The sequence below is a fragment of the Mastomys coucha genome, unplaced genomic scaffold, assembly GCF_008632895.1.
Source record: "Mastomys coucha isolate ucsf_1 unplaced genomic scaffold, UCSF_Mcou_1 pScaffold9, whole genome shotgun sequence".
Classification (NCBI taxonomy): Eukaryota; Metazoa; Chordata; class Mammalia; order Rodentia; family Muridae; genus Mastomys; species Mastomys coucha.
The window spans coordinates 23,761,940-23,776,477 of NW_022196915.1; the positions used below are offsets into that span (position 1 = coordinate 23,761,940).

The window sequence follows — 14,538 nt, forward strand, 5'->3', positions numbered from 1 at the left end:
TGGGGAATTTCTATCCTCTGAACTCCACCCTGGCCCTGGGTGATAAATACCCATCGGTTCTTATTTTCTGTACATCTGTCATGGTGGTTCTGTATAACATCTTTTCTTTTGTATCTTCATCTGAGGAATAAGTCAACATCTGTGTCCAAGACAGATGATGAAAAAAAATAAATAAAGGGCACAACATATTCTAGAAGTTTCTTCAGGAAAGCTCCTAATGTGGTCACAGGACATTTTCTTTTATGTGTCTTCTGCCAAACTTTAATTCATAGCCACATCTAAATGTGCAGAGGCTGATGAATGTGTTCTTTCTTCTGTGCAGCCCCTGTGCCAAGATACTAAGCCTACTGCCACTGAAGAAGGAGAGACTGGGTATTCGGGACAGTTTCTGCCACAGGGAGCTCAGTGCAGTGCCTCATTTCTTTCCTTTTCACCTTCTTTGACTTAAACCAGGGAATTTGAGAGGCTTTGATTAACACAGGATCTAAGAGGAATTCACACAAAATTTCTATCATTTCTCTTGATTCCTTCCCAGTAGAAATTCACAAGAAAATGTCAGAAAGCCAATCTTAGGGTATATAAAGAGAGAAGGTTATGATGGGGTGGGGGTGGAGGGCACTCATGCTAATCTGAAAACAAAAGCTAAGCCTACATGTGCATAATTATGGTTCAGGACATAGAACTTAACCTGTGATGTAAGAGAAGCATCCAAAAAATATTGGTGGAGAAGCTTGGTGTGATGGCACATACCTTTAATCCCAGCACTTAGGAGGTCAAGTCAAGTGGAAATCTGTGAGCTCAAGGTCAGACTGGTCTATATAGTGAATCTATATAGTGAGTTCCAGACCAGCCAGGACTACATAGTGAGGTGTGTGTGTGTGTGTGTGTGTGTGTGTGTGTGTCTTTGTCTATGTGTCTGTCTATGTGTTAAACCAGGAATCAAGTCTAACTCTTTAGGAAGTGACAATGTAATAATCTGCTAAGAGATTCAGTGTTTGGGGTCCTACAACCAGCTCAAAGGGTTGGAGAATAAAGTTACTATGCAGTCCTGGGCCCTGATTGTTTCTGCTGTAAAGTGATCCCTTGTTTATACAAAAGGAGAAGCACACATATAAAGCAGGAAGTATTGCTGACTTGATATTGCTAAGCCTTGCCCTAATGATGCAAATGCCATTTGTCTGATATGGCTGAGAAGGTTTTGTGATTCTGGGCTCATGGCCAGGCATCGGTATGTCATTGCTGAAGGTCCACAGATGCCCTTCCAGAAAGAGCCATTTCCCTTTTTAGCTCAGCTGTTTTGTGGCAGAAATGAATGTTCCATGGGCAGCACTGCTTCATTCTTCTCTAGGCAGGAAGGTCAGACAAAGCTGGGGTGTGGTGCAGGCCTGTGAAGGTGGGGTGGGAAATCAGCAAGAGGTTCCACCTATTGGAACCTCTTATATTAAGTTTATTAGAATCTTGAGTAAAAGAAACCAAGGGCATGTTTGGCTGGGATGGTATTCCAGAGTGGCCCAAGTCATTTCCAAAAGTCAAAGATAAAGAAATGTCATCCAATTAGCTAGAGCAAACAGTTCCGTCTGTACTCAAGTAGAGCTCTCTAAATCTAGATATCATAGGGGAGAGCCAGGTATGGAGTAAGCACAGAAAGGTATGGTGTACAGCAATTTATGCATGGGGAAATGTGTAGATGGATTTGAATATTTATAAATTCAAAGGTGAGGCCATACCTAGGGAGACTCCCAAGAAGCTAATGATCATTGTTGCTTTCTCCCAGGGAGATTCTGTTACTATGAAATATGAAATGAGGTTTATTATGTCCTTGTGGGACAAAAACCACCAACACAAAGTAAGAATCAGTCAAAATTAGAAAATAATGATAATAATAATAAAACACAATTGAAACCATGCTTGGTGGTTACATGTGCAACTCCAACACTCGGAAGGCAGAGCCAGGAAGATCAGAAGTTCAAGGTCATCCCCAGCTACATAGGGGGTTCATGGGCTACAAGAGACCTTATCTACAAAAGAAGGAAAGAAAGAGGGAAGGGAGGGAGAGAGAAAGAGGAAGGATGAGGAGGGAGCACAGCTGAGAGGTAAGTGGTAGAATCCTAGAATCAGGAGCAAGAAACAAATAGGATTGAGAAAGGAAGTAGAAGATAGGATTGAGAGCCACGGCCATGAGATGCAGTAGAACTGCAAACCAGGACAACAGTGTGGCATGTAAAAGCTGAGAGAAGAGGTGGATGGGTGAGCAAACATCGGAGAGGGGAAGCCTGTAGCAGTTGGCCATGTATGCTGTGTATTCAGATGCTGGTATTTGTTCACTGTTGATATCCAGCCAAGTTTCTCATCTGACTCTTAGCATTTTAGCATGTTGCATGCTGTTACCATGCAGGAACAATGTTGAATTAGTAACATAAGATTAACATGTGGACTAGAATATGGAGACAAGAAAACATTGTTTTGCTGTTGGTGAAGATGTAAATTAGAGTAACCACTATGGAAAGCAGTATAGGTGGAGATAGAGAAGTGGCTCAGTGGTTAAGAGAACCTCTGCTCTTGCAGAACTCCTTAGTTTTGTTCCTACTGCCCATATGGTGGCTCACAAATGCCTTTAACTCCAGTTCCAGAAGATCCAGTGCCCTCTTCTGCACCCACATGGTACAAATACGTACACTGACACACACACACATATATACCACCCAAAGTTAATTTCTGGAACACATGTATGCATGCACAACCACATACATGTGTGCCTGTACACACATAAGCATGAATTCACACTCCCATATACACATGTATATACAATAAATGTAGTGTGTATATACATAGTCTACTGTTCAGCCTTTCAAAAGAATAAAACTTTGTCATTTATAACAACACTAATGGTCTCAGAGGACATTATGGTGAATGGAAGAAGCCAGCTATGGAAAGGGAAATATTGTGTGGTCTCACTTGGAGAACCTGAAATAACACATAAGCAGAGAGTGGAGCTGTTATTGCCCAGGGCTTCAAGGGATGGGGAAATAGGTGTTAGCCAAAGGGTAAAAATTTCAAATTATACTAAATAAATAAGCCTAGAAATCTGTATAGTATAGTGCCTAGAGCTACCAATACTGTATCTTATATTTAAATTTCAATTCGGAAAGGTGATTCTCATTATAAATATTCTTTATATACACATAAATAAAAATAAAGAAGCAAGATCCTTTCTGGTTCATAAAGCATGATGATTGGGTATACACACCATTGCATGATATGTGCCACCCATAAACCTTGTTACAATATGGGCACATTATCTGATGTGAAAGAAAGAAAAAAAATAAAGAAGCAAGAGAAAACTTCAATAAGTACTGTTAATGGTTATAGCCTTGATGCTAGTTTCACAGGTATGTACTTATTTCTAAACTCACTGTGTATGCACATTAAATATGTAGTTTTTTTCATGCCTGTCATTCATCAATAAAATGATTTAGGAATGAATTCTATTGAATTGATTGAGCAAGAATCCCCTTAGCCTTTATGCTTCTTCCTAGGAATTTTCTATCCACCCACCCAACCCTGTTCCTAAGTATCAGATGGAGCTGTCCCTCCCATCTACTAAAGCCTCTTTCAAGGAAAATCTTTCTTATCCTTTTTTCTTTCTTTCTTTCTTTTTTTTTTTTTTTTTTTTTTTTTTTTTTTTTTTTTTTTTTTTTTGGTATGTTTTTCGAGACATAGTTTCTCTATGTAGCCCTGACTATTCTGGAACTCACTCGGTAGACCAGGATGGCCTCGAACTCAGAAATCTGCCTGCCTCTGCCTCCCAAGGGCTGGGATTAAAGACATGCACGACCACTGCCTGACTCTTTCTTACATCTGTAATAGGAGTTAGGAATAAAATGTTGAAGCACTTGCTAGTTTAAGAACTGCTACAGTGTAACACCTGGAGGGATGATTCTGGTCTCAGTGGTTAAACAGTTACAGAAAGTAATGCCAGTGGTCTGTCTGCTGGTTTATATTTAACTGAGAATAGGCTGGGGAACCCTGCCAGAGGAGTCTCTGGCCATGCTCTGGCCATTGTGCCCAAGCTAAGCCCTCGGCACCCTTCTTCCTCTGAGGAAAATAAAAGCTTTCTCCAGCCCCATGTGGAAAGGAAAAAGAGAAGCAAAGAAGGAAGGGCATGACTTATTTCCTATAGATTTAGATGTATATTAGGTTCAAATTCACATTATTCATAATTCAAACCAAAGCAAGACTTACTATCATTATACATTAAAGAAAACCATAATGTTGCACTATCAAGCTAATGAGATTGTCAAAGGCTATAAAGAGATAAACTTCAAACCTAGGGCATTTTGTGTCTGTCAGTCCTTATGGGTGTTTTTGTTTGTTTGGTTGGTCTTTTATTTGTTTATGTGTTTGTTTTTTGAGATTAAGGTTATATGTAGTCTAAGCTGGCCTCAATCTCCCTACGCAGACAAGGATGACTGAATGTCAAAACACAAAATCAAATAAATAAAAACAAAAACATATCAGAAAAAGAAAATAATCTAAAAGTGATAAAGATATTGCTAGAAGGGCAGAATAAGGCCACATTGGAAAAAGATTAGCTATGCAGGCAAAGCCTTCATACACATAAAATAAAAATAAAACTTAAAAAATATTTCCCTTTCTATATATAATGAAAATAACAAAATTATTGAGCCTGAAACTAGAAAGACTAGAATTAATAAATAAAGCATAAACAGAGAAATGTAATGAAAAAATGAAATGAAAACACATAATTACTGTGTGTTCCAGGAATTACTCCTGTCAGGAGCCATCTAGTGTAGGCTAAAGGTATGTGAGTGACCTTTGGAGATGGCCCATCATTGTCTGCGATGGGTGAGCTCTAAGAGGCAAGGGCCAAAGAGACTTCATCCCAGGATTGCTTCTTGCAGCTGATATGCCTTTCCTGTCATTATTAAAATAGTATAAAAGTTCCTGGGCACTAGCCCATCCTATTAGGCAGATTTTCTGCAGATCGGTGAAGATGTATTCTCTTACGGCAATGCTTTGTAGACAAATTGATTATATTATAAGTCTTACTAATGCTTCTATAGAATTCCTAAATTTATAAAGGTAATTTTGAGCCCTCTATAGTATGAAGGACTCAATAAACCCTCACATGTCTTGGGCTAATTGCACTAGGATAGAAAGCAGGCTTGGAACAGATTTGTGATTAGGGGAAGAATACCTTCTGGGCTGGCTGTGAAATGATTGTCTGATAGTTAAATGTTATAAACTGGGAGAGGACAATTTCGTGTGGGCACAAGGACAGAAGATGAAATATTGGCTGGATTTACCTATACAAAACTTCAACACTAGTGAGACACAAGGCAAATGATTTGCTTCTTGACAAAACTGTGCTAACTTAATGACATATGAGTTATTGTTTTAAACTTTTAATGAACTTGTGGACTTAGTGACAGTTAATAAAAGTTTACTTAGATAACTAGTCTTGATGGAAACTCATGAAAACATTGCTGCTGAAACTTCTTATTCAATTTATAAGAATTTGCGAAATGTAAAGATACTTGGGAAAACAAGTAATCACGTATCCTGAAAAAGTATAAGTACCAAGAACAACAATTAAATGCTCTTTTATTCTTATTCACAAAGCTTCCTTCATTCAGTAATAAAAAAGTAGAAGCTTTTTCTCTCTTGAGCAATAAAGGCTGGAGCTCTTTTTTTTCATTCAGAATGGGTAAGTTTTTCTGCAATGGTGCTTGTCCAATGGACATTGATCATGGGGGCTCCATCCACCAATTATATATGTAAGTATAGGTGTGTATATGTAAGTATGCACAAATACTTGTGGAGTGAATGAGATAGGTGGTCAGACCTGACAAGAATATGTGTGTGTCTGTGCATATTTGCTAGAAAGTTTTCTTTCTGTGAGGGTGACTTTCTTTTCCTGGTTCACAAAGAGTTAAAAGCTCCAAAGCCTCCCCATGGCCAGTGAGAGGTGAGGCTCTGGGGCAAGAGAGAAAGGAGATCTAGTAATAAATCTTCTACTGAATTTCCCTCTGCTGTACAGCATATGTTAATTGCCGGAGATCAGTGATTATTCAAGTACAGAAAAATATAAAGTAAGTAAGAGTAAGGTCAGAGATCATCAGCCTTTCGTCCAGCACTGTGTCCACCTCAAACCATTCCCTAAAGTTGGGTAGACCCCAGGCACATGACACTATGTGTTGTTAACAACATACTTTTATAATCTCTATATTATGTTCTTTATCAGACACTCAGCTACTATAGTCCCAGCAAAGAAAGCCAAAGAAAGGAAAGCCAGAGAAAGGAAGTATTAAGAATGGAGATGTGGGGCTGGAGATGGCTCAGCAGTTAAGAACACTGGCTACTCTTCCAGAGAACTGAGACCTGGATTCCAATACCCCTATGGTGGCCTACAAATGTCTATAACTCCAATCCCAGGGATTCCAGTGTCTGCCATCTTCTGGCAGCATTGGGTATAAGGCACACATATGCTGCACACACACATATGGCAAAGCAACTTGAAACTTGAAACAACAACATGCAAAATGCAGGGAGTCTTTCTGGTCTAGAAGGAAAAGAAAATAGAGGACAACAGGGCCAAGGATGTGAGATGTCAGAGCCTTTGTGTTAATCTATCTCCATAGTCCATGTTTGATGTTAAAATGGGAAAAAGACAATGGAGAATAATACCTCTTCAGATCAGAAGCCTGAAGAATACAAGCTTGTGTTTTCTTATTTGGGGCCTTGAAAGGTCTGTGCTTACAGAATACAGAATGGGAATGGTTTCAAGGACAAGGAAGAAGGCTACAGGAAGCACTCTTCCCACACATTGTGGTTGCCGTGGAACTCAGGACTCTAGAAGGCTTCAGAATCTCCAGTGATGCCTACTGTAGCTAAGAACCAGGGAACAAGACATAGTATCACTCTCTGAGGGTAAAATGATCCCAAGGTCAGGTTGCAGCAGGTACTAACATGGTCAAGTATGGCCTTTGCACCTCCTCACCTACAGTTTACAGGATTTGCAACCTTTCAGCTGCATTGTATCTCTGGGCATGGCCAGGAATCTGTTCTGAGAAAGCCCTTGAGTGCAGTTCACACTTGCTGAAGTCTGAAGAGCCCTTGTGTAGGCATTATGATTAGGAGGCTGACTATGGAGTTCAGACAGCCAGAACAGAGAGCTCTCAGGAGATCCTGGGTACATGCTGTGTCTCATGCAGGCTAGAGATGACGAGTTACACAGCTGGAGCCTGCCTATGGCCCTATTTACCTACACTCCTGCATATATTGTGTTCCACCAACCTAAATGCCAGCATTAGAAGTAAGAGACAGAATATGGACAGAATTTTATATTAAATAAGAGACTTAGGCAGAAGAGGTCTGAACTTTCAAATAGCAGATATAAGCCTTCCTCATTGCTCTCATTACAGGATAAAGACTTTCATGTGACCATTGAAAGCTGTGTTCTTTTATACCTTAATAGATCACATAATTCTTAGCTTTACCTTACACAAAAATATACCTCTATTTTTAACTATATGTATGCATATAGACAAGCAGGTATATCTATGTCTGTTAGAGGCTGTGGGATCTGCTGCAGCTGGAGACACCAGGAGTTGTGAACAGTCTAACATGGGTGCTAGGTACCAAACTTGTGGCTTCTGTGAATCATAAGAATGCTTACTGGCTGAGCCATCTCTCCATCCATGAAATGTCAGCTTTTGCTTTTTTTAATTTCAGTACTGGTGCTTGAATCCAGGATTTATGCATGCTAGGGAAGTATTCTACTATTGCTGAGCTAAAATTCCAGCCTTAAAAATGCTTCATTTTAAAGGAAGCCCCTCCAAGATAGCTAAATGATTGGTGGCACCTGCCAGCCAATCTGACCCAAGTTCAATCTCCAGGTTTCACATACTGGAGAGAGAAAACTGGGTCTGGTAGGTTGTACTTTGATCTCTACATTACTGTTGAGGCACACCCAAGTACACACACACACACACACACACACACATGCCCCAAGAAATAAACAAATATACAAACCACTAAAATGCTGTTCGTAATAACATTAGATGCTAACAAAAATGATATAAGCACCAAAAGAAATAGTAAAATAGCCATTAAATCCTTAATTATTTTCCTGAAAAATGTTCACAGATTGCTCTCAACTGATAAGAAGAAAATTAGAAGAGTATCAAAAGATTCAGTTTTGTAAACAGTTCTATTTTTTATGTTTATGATTATATGTATAGTGTGTGTGAAAAAGATTTATCTTCTTATCTATCTTTGGATAAAATATTTAAACTATTTTCTTTTATTTTCTATGCATTATTATTATCTAATAAAAATAAATTGTTTACATGTAGTGGTTTGAATAAGAATGGCCGCAGTTGGCTCGTATATTTGAGTGCTTAGTCACCAGGGAGTAGCAGTACTTGAGAAGGATTAGGAAGTGTGGCCTTATTGGAGAAAGTATATCAGTGGGGGTGGGATTTGAGGTTTCATGGGGCTGGCAAGATGGCTCAGCGGGTAAGAGCACTGACTGCTCTTCGGGAAGGTCCTGAGTTAGTTTCCCAGCAACCACATGGTGGCTCACAACCACCCACAATGAGATCAGACGCCCTCTTCTGGTGCGTCTGACGACAGCTGCAGAAAATTACGCCAGAGCGAGCGGGGCGGAGCGAGCCTGAGCAGAGGTCCTGAGATCAACAGCAGCCACACACATGATCGAACACAGTCATCTGTACAGCTACAGTGTACTCATACACATAAAAATGAAATAAAATAATTCTTTAAAAAAAAAAAAGAAAGAAAGTAGGGTTGCCAAGGATGTCACTCCAGCAAATAGAACCTGGAAAACTATATGTAAAAACAAACAAAAAAACAACAACAACAAAAAAAAAAACAAAAACACAAGCCAGGTCTTGCTGCTGCTTGCGGTTCCTGATGTAGAACTCTTAGCTACTTCTTCAGCACCATGTCTGTCTGCAGGACACCATGCTTTCCACTGTGATGTTGATAGGTTAGACCTCTGAAACTATAAGTAAACCCAATTAAATGCTTTCTTTTATAAGAGTTGCTATGGTCCAAGTGATAATTCATGCTGGGGAGGATGTGGACGAAAGGGAACACTCCTTCATTGCTGGTGGGAGTGTAAGCTTGCACAGCCACAGTGGAAATCAATATGGTGGTTTCTCAGAAAATTGGAATTCTATCTACCTCAAGACCCAACTACACCACTACTGGGCATATACCCAAAAGATGCTCCACCATACCACAAGGACATTTGCTCAACTATGTTCATAGCAGCTTTATTCATAATAGCTAGAAACTGGAAACAACCTAGATGACTCTCAACCAAAGGATGGATTTTTAAAATGTGGTACATTTACATAATGGAATATTACTCAGTTGTTAAAGACAATGAGGTCATGAAATTTGATAATTGGCAAATAGATAGAATTGGGGGGGGGACCACCCTAAGTGAGATAACCCAGACCCAGAAAGACAAACATGGTATGTACTCACTTATACGTGAATAGTAGCTATAAAGGATAAACATGCTATAATATACAGACCCAGAGAAACTAGGTAACAAAGGAGGCTTAAGGGAGGGAAAAAATAGAACAGATTTCCCAGGTGCACTGGGGGTGGAGATGGGAGCAGGAGAGATCAGGTTTGGGGTAGAGGAGAGAATATTGAGAGAGATGACTGGAATTGGGGCAGGGCATTTTGGAAGCAAGATAGAAACCTAGTGCAATGGAAACTCCATGGAATCTATGAGAGTGGCATTAGCAAAGACGCTTCATGCCGCGGGCCGGCCCATCTGGGCCTCCCTCAACCCGCGGGAGAAATGGGGGTCCTAGTCAGGTCGACAAGGCGTAGGCGAAGAAATGACAGCAGAGATGACACATGAAGTATAAGATCTAAATGTATTTCTTAGAAATGGCATCAGACTTTTACAGTCATTGCAAAAGAGAGATGGTAAATCTGGCAGCTCAATAGTTCAGGTATATCTGAGGCTATCTGAAACATACTGGGTCTAAAGCAGCAGCTATCTCTTCTGAACTGGTGTTGTATTCCCCGGGCCCAAGCGCTCTGGGCCTGGGGGACTGCGGGATGTATGAATCTGAGTCTTAGCCCATCTAAGTTCTAGTGCTAGTCCTGCATGCGAGTCCAAGTCCTTCTTCTCTCAGTCTTAGTGCTAGACTGAAGTCACGTAGGCAAGCGACCCCCACACCAAGGTCAACAGGGTCTGGTAGCTAGGTGTGAAACAGAAGGAAGAGGGGTGTAGCCCTCCCTGTTGAGGTATTCTTATGCTAGTTCTCTGGTTCTTGCTGGAGGCAGGCAGAGGGGAATCCCGACCTAACACTTTCAGCTAATGTCCTAGAGTGAGATAAACCCTTCAATTACTCTCTAGTATGTAAAACATTAAACAAAGATAGTTGGAAACATTGTGTCAGCCAGGAGACAATGTCCAATCTTAACCATTTATAAATCATTTCTTGGGGTACCTTTATGTCTAATTATGAGGCCTTGTTGATGATTAGAAAGACTAATCTGAAACACGTCTGAGTTAGGGGATACTAGCGACTAGTCTGAAATCCAAGAGACACAGAACCCCTTTTGGGGTCTTATTGCCTCTTATCCTTTATCAAGACCTTATCCCCGATATTATGGATGTGACTAGAGTAGACGAGTGTGTGTAGCAGCTTCATAAATGGGGAACATGGAGCCTGAACCTATTGCCTTCTATAGCCTGGCAAGGCCTCAAGTGGAAGGGCTGGGACACCAACCCTAAACCTCTAGCCTACAGTTTGTTGTGGCTACATGATGCGCTGGGAACAGAGCGGAGCATAATTATCATCAGAGAGACTTCATTCAGCAACTGATGGGATCAGATGCAGAGACCCACAGCCAAATATTAGGCAGAGCTTGGGTAGTCCTGTGAAGGAGGGGAAAGGATTGGAGGAGCTAGAGGGATCAAGGACACCACAGGAACACAGTTCCACAGAACCAACTGACCAGGACTCAAGTGGGCTCATGGAGATCGGGAGCTTGTGTGGGTCTGATCTAAATCCTCTGCATAAGTGTTACAGTTGTGTAGCTCAATGTTCTTATGTGATTCCTTATGAGAGTTGGAAGCTGTCTCTGAGTCTTCTACCTGCCTTTGGGACCCTTTCCCTCCTACTAAGAATAATAAATAAAAGGGGGAAGGATCTGCCATAGTCCTGATGACTCTTCACTGCAATAGAACAATGGCTAAGACATTACATAATGAAATGGAGGTTTTGGTGCTGCAGACTGAACCCACAAGCTGGAGGCATGCAGAAGCTCGTACATCACAGAGATGGACCCGTATGGTGGATAATTAAAATCTATAAAAGAATGTACAATATTACCCAGTTTACAAATGTGAATGTTTTGGAATTGGAAACTCTATCTTTAAAGAAAGGATGGGTAAATTAAAACAACAACAACAAAAACCAGAAGCAGCTAGGACTTACTGAGTGTGTACTGAGTGGGAGGTCTTGCGCTCAGCACTTTGCATATGTTTGTTTCTTTAGATCTCTCCACTGCCCTGTGGAATAGGTACTTTCCTCATCTCATAGGTAGATAGTACAGCTGTGCACCTCAGTGCCAATGCTGGAAAGTGGCAAAGCTGGACCTCCAGCCCAGGAAAGAAGACTGACACAGTGCACTCAGAACCTACACAATATTCTGCATGTAGATTTGCCACTAATGTGACAGTGGTTTGAGACCCGATGTCAGAAGAGGCAGATTGTCAAGAACTACTTCATGCAGAAAATGTCCATAGGCGATGTTAACAAGAAGGCCATAGACCATATACAGAGCTGTGTAGTTCCCTGTCTTCCCTAGTCAGAACTGGCTTCTTCTAACCTATGGTAGTAGAAAAATATTAGCTTTTAAAAAGTTGATTTAATTAAAAAATTGTAGTGTGTATATGTGTGTGTGTGTGTGTGTGTGTGTGTGTGTGTGGCATATATGTGTGAGAGTATATACATCCATGCTTGCATACAGACCACAGAAGGATGTCAGGTGCCCTGTTCTATCTCTCTCTGCCATATTTCTATCATACAGACTCTTTCACTTAACCTGGAGCTGGATTGGTGGCCAACAAAACATGTTTCCTCCACATGACCCCCAACAATACCCAGGTTGGATGTATATGATTGGAACCATACCTGACATTTTACATAGGTTTCGGGATTTGAACTCAGTCCTGGTGTTTGTGTGACAAATGCACTTGCTAGACCATTGGTTATGCCAAATCACAGCTGTTTCTCACACTCAATGTAACACACGAATAGTGGGCAGCTGAGGAACCGCTTATCCTTCAACCTCCCACAATCCCAGAACATGATCTACCCACAAAAGCCTTACAGCAAGGCCACTTCCATTTTTGCAAATGGTTGGGTGGTAATTCTTCATTGATTATAAAATTTTAGCGATGATTTTATATAAATGTAACCAAGACAACTACGAGTACACAGAGGGATGATGATAAAGCGGGCCATGTACATTTCTGAGTACACCTCTTCCAAGCCATCACTTGTAATTAATGAACTTTAGATATTATCACTCCATAGTCACTGTGGTGTAGACATTGTTTGTTTCTACCAAAGTTGACACTGAAACTGAACCACCAATGCAATGGTGTTGAGGAATGGTGCAACCTTCAAAAAGTTATCAAGTCACAAGGTCAGCAGACAGACAAGTTCTTATACTCATGGGTCTAAGACAGTTGTTTCAAGAATGACTTGGCACAGTGAGGATGCCTTTTATGATTTGTCTCCTTGCATGTGCCTGCTTGCCTTCTTCCTTCCTCTGTGAGTTAAATCCTATTATTCTTTCCAGGTACAGTTGCCTGATTTGGTACTTTCCAGCCTCCAGGACCAGGAGCCAAAATAAATTATTTTCCTTCAGAAATTGCTCCCTCATGGGTATTGTGTTCTAGTAATAGAACAATGGATTAACTTCCTATGGCTGATGATCTAGTTCTTACATCACCCCTTTTCCCTTTTCCCATTATAGCTCCATTACTGTTTTTGTTTAAATCAATCAATAGAAGATATCGTATTATGTCTACATCAACAATGTTCTTTGTAGAGCTAGGAAGATGCTATGACTCCCAACCTTTTCTTCCATAGCTCTGTGTCTTTCTTTTCTGGAATGAGTCCAAGTGTTCTGTTTTGTTTCTTTTCTTCCATCAAACAAACCCCACAAAACAAGGTCTTTGTAGTATGGTATATAATTGGGAATTAACCACTTTTTCTCATAAAAGGCAAAGTCCCTGCCAGGGGCATCTATCATGCCATTCTGATCAGGGTGTGATCCCGATGCCATCCAAGGGCATTGATTAAGTCAAAGAATGAGTGCTTGCCTTGTAGCATACTACCTCCCCCAACAGTGACAAAGACCCCAGTGTAACATGGGCTTGGAAGGGGGAGTGTCATCTGATACTTAGATGTATATTAGCACTAGGTCAAGCTGTGTGTGTGTGTTTGTGTGTGTGTGTGTGTGTGTCCCCATGCCCATGCATGTGTGTGCATGCACATGGAGGTGAAAGTGCAGCCTTAAGTGTTGCTCTTCAGTTGCCATCCCATATCCTCCTTGGGTTTTTGACACAGTCTCTCACTTGCTAGGCAGCAAAATCCAAAGATCTGTTTCCATTCACAATACTGGGATTTCATGTGCACTCTTGTCACAGATAACATTTTTACATGATTGTAGAGTTCAAACTCAAGTCCCCAAGGGTCCAGAGCAATCATTTTACTGACTGGACTGTCTATGAGCCCCTAAGATTTTCTTTGCAACATCTCCACTAGTATGATCCTTGATTCTGCTTCCTTGGTTATATACATCAATACCTGCAACTTCCAAGGACAGGCATTAACACTAGTAGTCAGGGACATAGCCCCCAAGTCTCAATAAGGAAGTTGCTCTTTCCTCCTTAGCCACATAATTAGTGTGCACTTCCCCTTTTCCTGGAGTCAGTTTCTGCATTACTGGGCTGTGTCATGTTTGGTTTGTTTCCTCTGGCTCCTTAAAAAGTGGGCACTTCATGCTTCTGAGGAAGCTCCCCTGGTTACCCTGGAGGGGCTACAAAGACACCCTTTTAAAAGGCTTCATTTTATTCTCAGCCAAGAGCCTTTGTTCCCACAAGTTCTTTTGAAAGAAAGGGTCATAGGACCAAGACTTCCAATTGCAAGGATGTAGTATGTCTCCAAGTTTACATGTATTAGAGAAAAATAGAGACTAGTAAGCAATATATCAGTTTGTTAGCAGTTATATTTCTGGGCGTGGATGTAAAAATGATAGTTTCATTAGTTTTTATACTTCCTTTCACTTTCTTCTTTTTCTAAAACTTTGTCTCCTACAAGATACTTTTTAAAATGTGTTTTAAAATATTTAAACATATAGGACAAAAAGACCATTCTGAAGTGGAATCAGATTCCTCTGAACATATCTGATATCTGGCCATTAGGATGGGAGAACAGAGTA

General features: G+C 40.7%; 1 non-coding gene across 1 annotated transcript; it reads left to right on the top strand.

Annotated features, from left to right (window-relative positions):
• Positions 1 to 3,205: 3,205 nt before the first annotated feature.
• Positions 3,206 to 3,310, top strand: LOC116085548. The gene has a single exon (XR_004116633.1). It is a non-coding gene; the product is annotated as a small nucleolar RNA U13 (small nucleolar RNA).
• Positions 3,311 to 14,538: the final 11,228 nt, after the last annotated feature.